Source organism: Sinohyriopsis cumingii, chromosome 19 (assembly GCF_028554795.1).
Source record: "Sinohyriopsis cumingii isolate HCF-2022 chromosome 19, ASM2855479v2, whole genome shotgun sequence".
Lineage (NCBI taxonomy): Eukaryota > Metazoa > Mollusca > Bivalvia > Unionida > Unionidae > Sinohyriopsis > Sinohyriopsis cumingii.
This window is the reverse complement of record NC_142979.1, coordinates 41,876,862-41,894,008: the sequence shown is the minus strand read 5'-3', so window position 1 is coordinate 41,894,008 and position 17,147 is coordinate 41,876,862.

Below are 17,147 nucleotides of genomic sequence, written 5' to 3'. Positions count from 1 at the left end.
TGAAATATTGAGTACTAAAAATTAAGAACATGTTTGATTTCGTTATTTACTGTATCCGCTTTTTCTCTTTGCGGGCGGGGGGGGGGGGGGTAGAATGTGGCGAGGAGTGGTGAAAGTGTTCGTCCTGTGAAAGTACGTGGGACCGGCGATTTCGTTGATTTTATTTACCTGTCATTAGAATTACACTGATCAATTTAACATTTGACTAACATAAATAAATATATATGGTGGAAGTGAGAAGACCCGGGACAAAATGAGAATTAAATTTTTAAGTTATTTATGGGAAGAAAAGTCGATTACATTAGCATAGCGTACTTGTATAGTTTGATTAAACGCAAAGTGACTTGTCAGAAAGTTCGTGTCAGATAGGATTAAAATGTGTTAGCAGATTTAGGGAAGATGCCATTTAAAGGTTTCGAATTTTGTTTTAAAATTCTGACCTTCGATTTTCAAACTATGAATAAAGATTTTTTTCTTTCTGTAAAGTCAGCCATAATTTGGTGCCTCATAGTTCTCATTTATGCATTTGATATTTTAGACTCCAATCAAATTCATCTGTTTCAATGTCAAAAGATAAAAATGTCTATAGAGGATAACAGAACTGTGAGACTTAATGGCTAAGCTAAGGTTAATCGGTGATTAAAAGTATGATACTCTCACACCTAAACTAAGTGAAAACACGCAAGCATACAGAAAGATAGGTACACTTTGCTTCCAGTGTAAAACGACTTCGAAATGCGGAGAAGGTCAATAATGTACGTACATAGTGTATTTTTGGGGGCAATTTGTACTGAAACTGGTGCTAAATATTTGTAAAATGTAATTTCCGTCTATTTATCAATTGTTTCAGGATGTCATCATCAGTATAGACAACAATAAATCTCGCCTGCCTTTAGATTTACAGCCGATGAAACAACAAAACTCAAAACAAGAGAGTTACTAATTTTAGAGTTCTCTTTTCATTTTGTGATCGGATAATATTTGTTGCAAACGACAACTGTAAAAATGCGGCATATATGAGCATCCGACATATTTGAAAATTGCATATTTTTGTTGCGCTGCATAATGAATGATAAGATTATCAGAATATTGTCAGCTCGATCTCAAAAATGTTATCTCATGTAACTTGTCAATTTAATTCTAGTCTTTGAAATGGGATATTGTTATCTTTCCATATCTTTTGCCTACGGTCAAGCAGCTTTCTTACATACATGATTGTTGTTGTTTTTGTACTGGAACACGACTGCTGGGTTCAAGGATATTTCGACCATACCAAGCCTCTAATGAAATCTGACACTGGAACTCAGTCTATACTGGATGAACATTCGCGAGCCCGAGAGAGCTACGAGGGGTTTGGACTATGTGTTTTATATTTATTTTGGTACTCAGTCACACGGGTTTATCTCTTTTTCTCTTTTTACCGGAAAATAGCAGACAATAAAATTATTTCTGCACAGTGGTTTCAAAGCATTGATGTATTCCTAGGTCATCTCTGGATAGCAGTACACGTCAACAAACAAGGCTGTGAGAATTTCATACTTTTTCTGTCTTCGACCCATATCAAGTGTTGGTACTAAGACCACGTAAAAATGCCATGACTTTAATTCTCTCAGCCATGAAATATATAAATGACTTTGACTTCGGAACTAGTTATGTGCATGGGAATTATTTGCTCACATTGTGTGAAGATGTGGTTCACAAAAGTAAGTTCAGTTCAATAATACTGTGAGCAAATATTTCTCATAAAACTATTTTTCTCTTTGAATAATATAGCCATATTTAATGGCAGGTTAGCATCAGTTTTAACTATCTGAAAGGCTAGTATGCCAGAGTGTGTTAAAATGCGGTCAAATTCTCTTTAGCAACTTTTGAGAAGAGGATATAAGACGGTGACGAACTTAAATGTCTGATTAACATCAGATGTACAGATTTGACATATTAACTTCCTTGCACTCATTATTGTGCTGATTTGTGACAATTTATTTTGAGGTTTAGATGTCGTATAATTTTTTCTTCTATTTTGTTTGTCACGGCGCCCATCATTTTTACACATTTGAAAGGTCTTTATTCTAGAATGTGTTCTGTCAAAGTTGGTCCTAGATTATTTTATTTGTCGTAACGACATCTATGTTTGACATAGGTTCGGCATTATTCAATACTTTATTCTAAAACAAATTTCTTTATGCTAGAGTGATCTGTGATACATTTGTCTCAAACTGGTCTTTTTAACCTTGAGAATCTTGAATTTTCATAGTTTGTCACATTTAGACGCACAAAGGACTAAGCACATTTAATGCACGTCCGTTATGTAAATTTCCTTTACACTATTTTCTTGCGAGAAAAAAACATAAAATAGCCATTTTCATACGGCTACCATAGAAAAAAGAAATTAACATTTGAGATTTCCATCCCTAATGTACTGTATGCATGGAGCGGCTGATCCCAGCAAAGCTGATCGGTTCGCGTATGAAATTAGATTTGTTGAAAGTAATGTTGTATTCAATATTTACCATGATCGCGTATTTATTTTTGACTCAGTTGAAAGCCAACTGTATCAGTGTTAAAAGACAACTGTTTAAAAAAAAGATAATCGTACGGCAATATTTAGTAGCTAAACTAATTTTGACTCGGTTAAAAATTAAAACTTATATGATCATGAAATTATTTTACACCAAATGGTAGACTCACACTCACACACAGACAAATAGTTTGAAACAACTGGAAAATCACGTCGAAATACAGAAAATATCAATAACTACCGTATACATGGATAGTTGATAATTTTTTAATGATGTTGCAATGACACCGAAACTATGTAAGATTTAATGTCCTTCTGTCTTAACATTGTTTAAGATTGTCATCGTTACATGAGATAATTCAAAACTAACTTACACTTATCTTTACAGATAATATTTGCTAAGAACAAAAATAGAACAAGAAAGATAAAACACATTAACCGGAATATGTTACTATATACAAAGTTTCATGTGTAATTTTGTTATCGCAACGTATTTCTTAAAATAAACCACTATTATTGCTCACAAAACGTTTATCCTATTTTACAGTTACATATCTTTGTGCGCTAAATAAAGCATGGTGTAACCTAATAGTGCTCACAAAATTATCAGATAAATCTGAAGAATGCTATCTTGTTAAAGACATGTAACATAATCCCACTCACTGAATGTGCATATTCTAATATTTCAACACATTGTATGTGCGGTTACGCAGGTCTATGACGAACAAGTTGCTTGTTTTTCTCCTCAAACACACAACTGCCAGGTCCCGTTATATTTCTACTATAAACAATCTCTAATAAATCGTACATATTTTTATTCAAACAATGACAATAAATTATTTCAGACGATTCTGGTGCACAGCGACGCCTTGGATTCCGCACACGGCATACATAATTTGTCCATCCTTTCTACGTTTTTCAGCTGTATCAAGTGTTCATACAAAGAGCCCTCAAAAAGTGCCTTGATTTGAATTCAATAAGTATATTAATGATAATGATTCGCATATATTTATGACCATGAAAATATTTTGAAGCTCGATTCATTTTGTTGTCAGTGGGGTAATACATGGTTTACAAAAGTAAATTTATTTTAGTACCCGTGGCATACCAAATTTAACCTAGGTGTAAGCTTGAACCCACATCCACAGGAAGGAAAGTGTTTTATAAACAAATACAAATATAAGTGGTGAAACTTACAGGTGGAATTGATAGAGATCTGAGCAGAGATATAGAACAGACCAACACGAGCCCCCGTACATGGAAACAACAATTTAATCAATTACATAAAACAACTGTGAGAATTCATTACATCAGGAACATGCTCTGCTTCTAGAAATTAAACTTTCACCGAATTACAAAATAAAAGACAAATATATTCATATAAAATAGCCGATCTGTTTTACTGATAGATTTAGTTCATCACAGGATCGAGTGAACAATTGAAGTCAATGCCTTGTACAATTGCATAACCTGTTCCTCCTGTGCACTCCACTTCCACTGTAGCTGTTCCTTCGTCTTCTGGCTGTCTTGTCTCTTTCGGTCCTCAACTCTGTGTGTGGCACGTCGATTCACAGATACCTGGATCTCAGAAAAAGTACTTCTCACTATACGTATCAGGATACGCCTCAGAGATAATACGTCACAAAGATAATACGTCACAAAGATAATACGTCACAAAGATAATACGTCGCAGGAGCTATTTTCTCCTTTTAAAAAATATAAATAGAGACAGCCTAAATTTTCTGATTTTTATGATACAGGGGCTTGCACTATCCCCTCTCGTTATCAGATCTTACTATCGGTGCTAAACATATGCTAAGGCTATCAGTCGGCTCCACATATCCTATAACGACCCTAGTTAGTCTAATGGCTAATTCATTACGCATTAATACCACACGAGACATAACTGTTCCAAGCCAATCTCAATTTACACAAGTGAATAAATGAAATTCATTACATGATTACTACATCATGTTCAGTCAATACACACTCAACCTTAATCATACGTGAAATCGTCTAAATTCGGTAAATTCACACGGATTCTCGTAACTCATATTAACTAATGGAATGCATCAAATTCTTAGAACCTAATTCTTATGCAAACAAGATGACAAATTCAAGCAAGTCGTCAAACTTATCTAAAGATTAATGTACAACTTCCTATGCATAACTCATCACAGTTGTACTTCAGAAAGCAAACTAATATACGAATGTAGCAAATAGATTCATGCAAATATAAGTAAATAAATTCAGCAAAGCATTATATATGGCATCAACAAATTACATGGAATTCCCACAGACACCTTTGAGCTTTCAGCGTTCCTAGCTTGTACCGCCAAATTTGTTCGTCGGATTTCCTCGACAACAGTCCTCTCGGTGTCTTCTTACACTTAGTTTCTCTTGCAGAAAAGCTTAGAATGATTAAACTTTTCGATGTGGCGATATTAAATCTAAGAAATTTAGTATGGGAAACACGCCCCTTATTTAGCGTAACCAATCAGAATCAAATATATCTGCCGCCTTTTTTAAGAGGCGTCAAAGTCGTGGTCAACTTGACCTTGTAGTTTGAGTAACAGTGTTCTGCGATCTTTCAATTTTGACATTTACACTATGGAATTGAAGTTGGCTTTTGTCTCCACCAGTCTTCTGTTGGCTAAATAAACAAATGTTTAATTAAGAATAAAATTCTCCCCTCGAAAAGACATTACCGATCATGGGAGTATGGCGATTTGATACGCGCCTGTCCCCATAAATCTAATTAATTGTTCTCTAGTCTCAAATTAATGTGTTCTTCATAAATCGCAATTTGCCCCTTCGCATAGCAGCCTCCTTGAAGAGTAAACTCAGACATTTTGCTCTCCAAATTTGTGGAGATCTAGTCTGATTCAGTTACAAGACGTGAACCCTTCACCTCAGACGCCCCTAGTCTACTTAAGCAGTCAGCCCCTACATTCTCGCTGCCCTTAATATACCGTACCTGGACTTGGTACTGCTCTAGAAATAATGACCATCTCAGTAATCGTCCATTTGTCAACTTAGCTTGAGCTAAATAGGCGAGTGGTTGGTAGTCAGTTTCCAAAATAAAGTTTCGTCCATACAGGCAACGTTGGAATTTAGATATCCCAAAGATAATTGCCAAGCATTCTTTCTCACAGACCGAATAATTGCGTTCTGCAGTTGACAATTTCCTGCTTCTGTACGCAAATGGGAATAAGCTTCCGTCATGCTCTTGTAATAACACTGCCCCTAAACCTCTATCACAAGCGTCAGTACGTAAGACAAAATCTCGTGTCACATCATGCAATTTCACTACTGCATCTGACGTCAGTCTGTCCTTTAACGTCTGAAATGCTCGTTCACATGCGTCTGTCCATAGAACTTTCGTCGGAGCTTTTTTCCGAGTTAAGTCAGTCAATGGGCTCGCAATAGCGCTGAAGTTAGCAACATATCGACGGTAGTACCCTGCCAGTCCCAAGAAAGATCGAACTTCCGCCTTAGTTGTCGGTCGTACTGCGTCCCTATATTGGTCGACCTTTGAAATATCTGAGGTTAACGTGTCTTTGCTGAGGGTATGACCTAGGTAAGTTAGAATTCTAAACCCTATATGGCATTTAGATGGTCGTGCGGTCAGTCCCGTTTGTCGAAGTCGCTCTAAAACGTTTTTCAGCAGAATGATATGATCGTCCCAAGTAACTGTCGCTAAGAGTAAATCGTCCATGAAATTCGAAACTCCAGTCCCTCTTAATGTTTCAAGTAATTTTCGCATCATACGTGTGAAGACACTCGGCACATTCTGGACCCCGAATGGCATGACTACCCACTGGTAGGTCCCATCTGGAGTTTCGAAGGCAAGTTTTGCTCTGTCTTCACTTCGAACTGGTATTTGCCAGTATCCCTTGGACAGATCGATTTTCAAGAAATACTTCGCATTGGTCACCCCGGCAAATATGGACTCAGAGTCAGGTAAAAGTTCCACTTGGAATTCCGTGATCCTGTTCAACTTCCTGTAATCGACGCAAAATCTGTGTGTACCATCTTTCTTCTGTACCAACACAACAGGACAGCTATACGCCGATTCAATTGGTTCTATAACTCCCAGGTCTGTCATAGCTTGAATTTCATTTCGGACAGTGTCTAATTTCGCATAGGGTAGGGGTATGGTTTCAACTTCACTGGTTTCTCATCAGTAATTTCAGGGTGAAGTCCTCCAATTCCGTCTTGCCAGGTCGTTCTGTCAAGACGCTTGAGTAATCTTGGAGTAACGACTCCACTTCATTACGTTGCTCTGACGTTAACGTCCCGGCGAGCACAACGTCGACGTGGGTTCCTTCCCTCGTCAAAGGACAACTAGGGAGTACTTCTGCCTCTTCTCCGTTGTTGTTCTTCAGTTACAACCGTAGCAACCACGAACTCTGTGGGTGTTTCTCTTTCACGGTAACGTTTCAGGAGATTTACGTGGTACAGCTTATCCTTGTCTCCTACCCTCATACGGTATTTCTGCCCACCCTTTTTGTCTGCTACCACGAACGGTCCCCTCCATGAGACTTGAAGTTTGTTGTGCTCTAACGTCAGCAACAACAACACCTTGTTACCCACCTCGAACTGACGTTCCTTCGTCCTTTTGTTGTAATATTTGGCTTGACGTTCTCTTGCGTTGCAGAGATTCTATTGAGACAATTTGGAAATCTCTTCCAACTTGTTGCGGAGATCAACAACATATTGATATGTTGTTCGCACTTCCTCAGATGCTTGCTCATCCGTCCATAATTGTTTTAACACAGCCATGGGTCCCCTGACTGTCCTCCCATAGACTAATTCAAAAGGTGAAAAACCCATACTTGCCCGTGGTACTTCTCGATACGCAAAAGGTATCGCGGCAAGGTATCTCTCCCAGTCCCTAGTCGACCTTCACAGAGCTTCTTCAGAGCATCTTTCAATGTTCCATTGAAACGCTCCACCAAACCATTGTACTGCGGGTGATACGGGGTAGTCGTCAGGTGTCTAATAGACAGTAATCTATTTACCTCTTTCATCACCTGGCTCACAAACTGCGTTCCATGGTCAGTCAGGATCTCCTCAGGGACACCAACTCTCGACCAAACTCCTAACAAGGCCTCAGCCACCGTGACTGAGTCAATGTTCTTCAAGACCACTGTCTCCGGGTACCGGGTGGAGTAATCAACTACCGTTAGTATATAACGATTACCGCTTTCTGCCGCCGGCTTTATCGGACCTACTAGGTTCATCGCCACTCTCGAGAAAGGTTCGTCAAACAGTGGAGTGGTTCCTAGCGGCACCGGGCGATGGGAGGTCTTAGGTGCCACCCGCTGACACTTGTCACACGACAAACAAAACCTCCGAACATCCCCATACACACCTGGCCAGTAGAACTCCCTCACCAACCTATCTCTGGTATTTGCCACGCCCATGTGGCTTCCGAGTAGACCCTCATGTGCCAGCCTAAACACTTCTGCTCGCTTCGCTCTGGGCACAACAACTTGCTTGAACGTATCAGTCCCTTTCTTGGCGTACCGAAACAAAATTCCACGTTTCGTCGCGAACTTCACCTCGCCGTCTGGCATGTCCCTATAGACCCATCCTTTGCGTACCTGCGTACCTTGTTGAGAGACAAATCTTCCTCTTGAAGTTTCCTCAACTCGCCAGGTGGCAAATTGTCAATGGGCGAAGTCGTGGGTCGTAGCGGCTTTGACCCTGACCTTCGCTTCATAGCCCTCGTCTCAACTGACCCCACGTGTACAGGTGTACACGTCATAGGGTTAGGTTGTGGCAACACATACCTACACGCTAATATTACATCATGAGACAGTCCCTTTACATACGGTAATCAAGGTCAATGCTAACGACAGGAAGCGAATCCTTCGTCCGGTTAGCAAACTGGACCTCAACCGTCTCGCCTGTATAATCCCCAGGCTTGACATACCTACTATCCACCAAGGCCGGATAACTGCAGCCGGTATCATACAGTACGGTTGCCTCTCACCGTTAACCGTAGCTACCGTTGTATTAGTCAACTCCCCTGTTTTCCGTTTCTTAACAGTGTTCGGAGTTACCGAATTAATCGTTGTCGGACGATACTTCCTACAATCCTTAACGACATGGCCTGGTCTGTTGCAGCCGTAACACACCGGCTCACCTTTTTTCCCCATGGTATCCTTCTCTGCCCCCTGAGTCTTCCCGGACCCACTGAAATGTTCTCGGCTGAGATTTCCGGCCCCTAGCCTCCCAACATTCCGACCAGTCCGTCTTTGGTAATTTTATTCCAATCTTGAAATTGCATATTGTGATCTTTCAGAATCTTTTATCTTTAAAAAGGTCCATAACAAGCAAGTTTGTCGTTTTTTGTTCTCGAAGATAGGAATCAAATCCGATGTTAAAACCTACATCTCAGTGGGTGAACATTGGGTACTACTCATGTGCCCGCGAGTGCAAAACGGTGCAGAATACTCGTTTTGATACTAAGTCGCACATGTTCGTTATTTTTTTTTTCACTAGTGATTCCAAAACAAGACTATTATGTCACATTTGTTTTGGAACATGACTTTAGAAAACACAAAAGCTAATCAATAGATCACGCTTGGAATGCCGGTCAAAACACTTACACAAAATTATGAAAATCCCATCTCTTTGTTCCACCAGTAATGGGCGTTAATACTAAGAGGTTAAGCACACAAAAATGGCAAGACACGAATTCGCTCAAATATCAGGCATATAAATGACTTTGAATCTGGACACGTGCATGAGCACGAGGAATTTCTTGGAATTATATTTGTTTGGTCCCCAGAAAGGGCATGCGTGGTTTATACATACACATTTATTTCAAAAATGTTTTGATGCCGAATTTCACCTAAGTTTGGGCTTGAACCCCTGTCTACCGGAAACAAAGTATATTTTGGAAGCTAGCATTGTATACCACAATAAATAACGGACTAATTAATGTTAAACAGGAAAGAAATGTTAGCACTCGTGTAGCGGACAAAAGTACTGCACAATGTGGATTTTATTTTTTTTATGCCAACAAAGCTATCTTTGAATTTTAATATTACAGTGTCTCCCAGTCCCTTTATTATTTCAAGGACGAAGGAAAGTGCAAATTTTTTTATTGGCATAAATCTTTATGACATCAGGCTTTAACAAAATAAGTATATAAATACATTGTGTACATTTAAAAAAATGAAAACACTACACCCAGTAACAATTTTTTTGTTCCTGGGTAGTATTATTTCCTAAATGCTTATGCCTCAAAAGTATAGAAAATGACTATTATTCCCTACAAACTTTGCTTTTGTGACCAGGGCAGTAATATGTTGAAATTTACCTATTTTACAGTACATTCCAGATAGATTCAGTGCTGAGTCAACTTGAAGTAACTTCTAGAACTTTCTAGAACTTCTCAGTAATATAAATAGTATTATACATACAGGAACCTTACGCCCACCAGTTCAGTTTAGTTCCAGCTGCCTAAGTGGATACATATCTACATTTTTCTGAGATGGCATCAAGAGGCTGCAAGCATCTGGCAGACGCATTTTGCTATGTCTGCGGCCAATTTATCAAGACAAGAGCGAAAAAATACTCCGTGGAAGCATCTGCTAAGATGTGTTAGGCCTACAAGGCATATTTTGGCATGCCTGTCTGGGATCAAGACAAACCCTGGACACATCATTTCACCTGCGAGCACTGCAAAAGCAACTCTGGACGGTAAGATGGACAATTGTTGTTCGGAATTTTATGTTATTAAATTTGTTAAAAGTAATGAAATTGTAAAAGTTTTTAATTTTACAATTATCAATGTTATTGAAAAAAATATATACGAAAAATGTTGCGAGAATCTCTTACACATTAGTCATGGGTGAAATAAATGTATTTTGTAGGATGGTACAGAGGGGAAAAGAGAGCTATGAAGTTCGCTATCCCAAGAATTTGGTGGGAACCCACTGATCACTCAAGCAACTGCTACTTCTACACGGTGAACCCCTCCAAACGTCGGACTGGCAAGAATGCACCTGCTATCATGTATCCGAACCTTCCTTCATCCATCGCCCTGGTGCCACACTGCCCTGAGCTCTCTCCACAAAGAGAGCACTCGTATTTAGAAGAGAGCAGTAAGTCAGAGAGCGACGAAGACGTTGTCGATCCAGATGAAAATTTCAGAGGTGGAGCTCAGGAGAGAAACCCATACTACTCCAACCATAAAGACCTCAACGACCTGATCAAAGATCTTGGTTTCACTATGTCCAATGCCGAGCTTTTAACGTCTAAGCTCAAGCAGTTGAACTTGCTGAATGAAAGTGTGCAAGTCGCTGTTCAAACGAATCGTCACCAAGGTTTATCCAGCTTCTTCACCCGTCAAGATGGGCTCTGCTTCTGCCAATATGTGACCAATCTGTTCGAGGCAATCGAATCGCCTGTAACCAGAATGAGTGGCGCCTCTTCATCGACAGATCATCCAGGAACATCAAAGCCGTACTGCTCCATAATGGGAACAAGTATCCGTCTCTCCCCTGGCTCACTCGGTGCACCCCAAAGAGGATTACAACAGCATCAAGACCTTGCTGAGGACACATTGAAGTATGATGAGTACGGCTGGGAGGTCATCGGAGACTTCAAAATGGTGGCATTCATGATGGGTCTCCAAGGCAATTTTAACACGTTTCCCTGCTATATTTGCCTTTGGGACAGTAGAGACACGAAGGAGCATGACTGGCCACAGCCTTACTGGCCGCAGTGGACTGACTGAGTTCTCTCCTCTTACTTTTGACCTTGACCTTGATCCTTACTGAAATAGTGCATCGGCAGGGTATTTGAAACATTTAAACATTAAAAATGAGAAGATGTCTTCATCTTCTTAAAAACTTTGTACTAAAATTAAATGTTCATGTAATTGTATTATTAAGAAGATAACAGGATGAATTTTACAGAAGGTAGGAGTAAATTAACACATTATAGATCTACCTATACAAATGTACGTATAAACAATTTTCAGACATTTTTGCATGGCTAAAGCATTAGATTTTTGCAAAACAATATGGTAATATTTTCAACTTTCATATTTATATAATATTGAAATCGAATTGTAATTGGAACTGCCGAATGTCGTGTCAAATATTTGTTCTTGAGAGAACATTCCACATTGACAAATATAAATGCTAAGACCATTGGTATGAACACCTGTCACACCGTGAGTCGTGCGTCATTTAATAATTTGCGGAAGAACACAATGAAATCATGAAAATCAGACAATGGAAGCACTAGCGTCGTTCGCACATGGGTGGTTGTGTGTGTGCGTGTGTGTAAATGGTGGCGTTGAGGGAAATGGAACGTTACTTTCTCTGCTGGGCAACAAATATGAAATCAACAATTTTAACTGCTGATACAAAAGATCAGGCGTCAAGCATTAACTTTTCAGCTGCCACTTTTGCAACTTGAATAGTAACACTCATTAAACACTTGTTTGACACATTATTAAAGTTCTGACAATTTTCGACTGGATGTAGACTACCTCGAAAAACATATAACCAATGTATATTACCGATTCTACTCAAAATATCTTTAACCTGCCGCTCATGTAACCAAACTTGTCTCATCCAGTTTGCCGTGACTTTGATTTATATTAAGACTTTAGCTAAATTGACCACTATACACAAAGACTGTATATGCAATTACCTGAAAACACATGAAGTTTAGTGAAAATATGTTATGTAGAATTCAAGTTATCATGAATCCAGTTATAATTATAACCTAGTACTGCAGAACCCATTGCGTAGATGTTTAATAGACACAGGAGGGACAAAGGCTGCTAGGGGGACGTCCATCAATTATGTCAACAATTTTTAGGCAATTTTTTACCCACCTCCCCCCCCCCCCTTGTCAACAACTGTCAAACTTTCAGTGACCCCCCCCCAATAAAATTTTACCCACCCACCCCTACAAACTGACAATATTTTATACAGCTGGATTTTATGCTAAAAATAGAATTATGGAAATTAAAAGGTTTACAAATAAATTTTAATACATTTTTTTTACTTGTTTAACAGATTTAAAATTGTCTATAGCACTTTGAATTCATGAAAAATCGAGAGTTTATATTCTAGCTTCTATCATCTTCCCATGGGGAAGCCATATGTTCCTCAACTGTTATAATAGGCATAGTGGCTGATTCATTAATTTCTTGTGGAACCGATACACCTGACAAGTCAACATCATCTTCATCTAACCATTCTGCGCTTAACATATCTCCATTAGCAATAATTGCCATCAGAGCTCTCTCTGTCTTTTGGCAGCCACTCGTATTGCCCGAATTCTTTGCGGTTGAGGAGCATGTGGTAATTGCCTAGGCCCAAGATCGCATTATCGGTGCTGTTGAACATGCTTCTTCAACATGACTTGTGAAGCAGCATGGAGGTGACAGATTTTGCAGATCCTTTCAAGCAACGACAACTGAATGGAAGGACAATATAGATCATATGGAAGAATTTTGAATGTTTTTGCCGATCGAGGTAGCATGTTATCAACTTTCAAAGACTGATTGAAGAAAAGAGATGGAAATCTGTGCAAGTCGCTCTCAGATGCATCTGGTGCTTTAAGGCCTGTCTACAGTCTACAATCTACATTGAATAAAAACAAAATATGACGATGCAAGACTATGACTTCCTTGGCAAGAGCTCAACCGGTTTAGAATTAAACTGGTGGGCTGTTGACGGGCGAGCGAGTGTGTGCCATACCAACGCACCGACCAATTTCCTATTTTTTGATTTATTAAATTTATTGTAAAAAATAACATTGTTGACGTCACTTTATCTTGAACTCCCCCCTCCCCATGTCAACAGTTGTCAAACTTCTTCATACCCCCTCCTCCCACTATTTTGTTGACATAATTAATGGACGACCCCTAGGTAATAATGCTACTGTTAGAAAAAATAATGTTAGTGATAGAATGATTTGAAAGCAAATCAACCAATCAAATTACAGAGTTGTTATAGAAACTCAAACTCGAGCATAAAGAGAATGTTTCGTTCCCCAGCAAAATAAATATTCTATCCATGTATCTGTGTCCCTAGACTTCGTTAAATGCAAACGTTTCTTTATGAATAGAATTGTGGTAATATGTTTCCATGTAACAAACTGGCAAGTTGAATTTTTAAAATATATTGCAGTGTCACTTTCTCAGTGGGAGAAAGTTCCAGTGGATGATGCTGTTGGGGATTAAAGAGTATTTGCAATAGTCGGTATCTCTATGCAAGCAAGGTTATGATATTTGTGGGACTGTCAGCTGACTAAAGTTATGAAGTTTAAAGTGCGACTGGCAACTAGGCCATTGATATCCATATACATAAAGCTCCGTCTACTGTCATTTCGAAGTAAATGAGTCAAGCAATATAGTGACTCTAGATATCGGGCCATAATATATTTTGACCCATAGGATAACTCGTCTCTGAAAAAATTTAATTTATGAACAAGATTTTAGGTGTGAAGAGAGATTGGGGAGCTACATTCTAACTGCTGGTAGACAAGTGTTTTATTCACTAATCCTTTCAAGATTTATTGGTTTGTTTTTGCGTACGGGTCAAAGCATGTGACATACTGAAGCATTTAGAGTTTATGTAATTCAAAATCACTTGAATATTTATAGGATGATGTGCATTTTGTTGCGCTACTATTAACTGAATATCTATCCCCAAATCGGGTCATTACATAGAAAGAAAGTATGGTAAAAGGTACTCAATCACCAATTATCCAGAAAATATTACCCAAATTATTATTTAAAAAATGCACACAGTTTGAACGATTGGAGATAATAGATCGTCTTATCCAACTGATAACGAAAAGTGTAAGTCCGCGCAAAAGAACTATTGTTTCAGTATGACATAAAATCTCTTTTTCTTATTTGTGACTTTATATTATAATTTTGTCGCAGGAATGATATTGCAATTATTGAAATTGTAAAGGCGTTGTCCTTCTTCTTCAGTAAATGGTAAATTGAAGTTGCCACAATGCCATTTTAGGTAGCAGGCTATGTAATATCCAGTGGGTCATAATGTTACGAGCACATTATCTCGAGCTGCGAAGTAAGCATTGTTTTCAAAAACGAATATCCTTAAGGGATGCTACAGACTTTTTTTCTTGGTCATGTGCTATTTTGAAGGTTCCAAGTCAGAATTGTTGAGACATGAATACCTATATATTTAGCAGAAGTTACATATTACAGTGGAATGTCTCGAACATAAAGTACTTTTTGAAGGAGAGTACGAGGTCTTAGTTAGCATTGATCGATCGTGGTGACCCTGACATTTAATCTTTATATGCTAAAATCTATAGGTTTTTATTGTCTCGTCTAAAATGATGACCCTGACATTTAAGCTTTATATGCCAAAATCTATAGGTTTATATTGTCTTGTCTAAAATGATATATCAGAATCCTTTAACTTTTCGGGTCAATGTAATATTGTTTTCAATGATCCTCTATTATTCATCGACTGACAAAGGTGCTACATTTAATTATAACATTGTGTAAAGGACATTAGGATGAATTCATATCTACAATATTGTAGAAAATAGGAATAACAAATGATCAATACGCTAGCGTCTCTTGTTAAAATAATTTTAATCTGTGTTAGTATGGGAGCAATTTTAAATAACATTTATTGTAGGATCCCAGGGTTGTTGAAATGACATCCTGATTTGTATGCTACTCAGTTTCAGTTCTGTTCACACAGCATTCAGAATAAACCTTCATCATTCTACTAGTCATTCATTACATAACACAGGGTTGTGTTCAACACGTTTTCATTACACTCCCGTCAGCACATGTTACACTAATTCTCCTTTAGGAAGAGTAGCAAATCTATTATATTGTACAAGGGGAATAACTTGTACAATCTTAATGGGAAAAAGACTAATACATGTACATACGTATTACGTTACATCTCCCTTCTTAAAATAGATTTTCTCCATTGAAGTTTCTTACACATAAACTTAACATATAAGTCTTTGGTCATACTTTTAACACTTTTCTGTTAAGAATCCTAAACTTTGTTCAACAAATCTGACTAGAATTTTCAGTCTTATGCGTCTAGAATTAATAATAAGAAAAATGATCTTATCTTTTAGAATAGGAACAATTAGTTTGACTAGGTATCACAAGCAAATTATTAAGTAAAATGAATTATTTAAAGTTCTTTATGTCCAAAACCAACTTTCTCTAATTTAACTCTGCATCACTACGCTAATAATTAACAAACATTCACAACTAAGTTATAAAGGCTTTCAAATCCACAGGTTTCGTGACACGTATCCATCTAGATGTCTGAGATCCACCATTATTATCTAACGGTTGCTGTCCACTGAGCTTTGGTTCGGGTACACGACTTCAAATCTATGCTCTGATATGTAATCTTTGAACCACTGTTAGTGTTTTCAGCTTTTGGTGGTGCATGAATTTCTTTTCTGTTTTGCATGTTTCAGTTCGCAATTCCTCAGGTGTTGTATATATGTTCTGACTATTAAAGTCTTTGAAATGTTTATTTTGTAGTTCGTAGATACTTTCTGTTCCTGCGATAGACACGACAATCTTTTGTACGAATATTGCAGGAGCGAATGTCAGATTTTCCTTATACACACGCCTTGTGCCGTGTACTATGTCATCCTGTATAGCCCTAACAATATCTCCAGTGTGTAATGGTGTTAGTCTCTTTGCACTCCTGTTGTATTATTTTTCTTGTTTCAACAACTTAGACTTTGTACTGTCCTGCGACTGTGATCTTGGCATTAAGAGTGTTTTTGACATTGGCAGTAATGTTCTTGTACGCCTATCGAACATGCATTGTGTAAGTGATGAACGCAATCATCCATTGGTTTATTCTGGAAATCAAGTAGCGTGAGATAGGGATCTGATATAGACTGTACTGCTGGTCTCATTAATCTCTTCATTGTTTTCTCCGCCTTCCCCATTCTTCCATTTGACTGAGGGTATTCTGGTGAGCTAGTTCTGTGTCTGAACTCGTAAGTGCGTGCGAATTCAGCAAAATTGTTTCCAGAGAATGTTGGTCCATTGTCATATACGAATTCCAATGATGCTTATTTCACAGATGCCTTACGTGTTTTACTCAACGAAACATGAAAGGTCTTTCCTCAGAGTGTATAACAGAATAATTTTACAAGCAACCAACGACGTATGCAGTTAGACAAACAAGGGTATTAAGTATTAGAAACGTAGGAGCATGAGTACGATTGACGATCCAGAATTTAGACGCATTATCGAAAGTTTAGACGTGGTAGACATTAAATATCTGAATCCGTGTGATAGTTTGTGTGGATGACAATCTGAATCCGTGTGATAGTTTGTGTGGATGACAATCTGAATCCGTGTGATAGTTTGTGTGGATGACAAACCAATGCAACATGCTTGTTATAAGACCTGGGCTTCAAAAAATCTCAAGGAGAAGGAATCAAACGCATTGATATGTATTCTTTGTATCCTTGGGTATGTCCTACTGGGCATCTTGTAATGTTGACAGAACACATCGACATGGAACATATTTGTCAATACGAATGATTGATCAAATTCAAGGTCGTTCCTCCAACTCACTTATACCATACTGTCTAACCACAT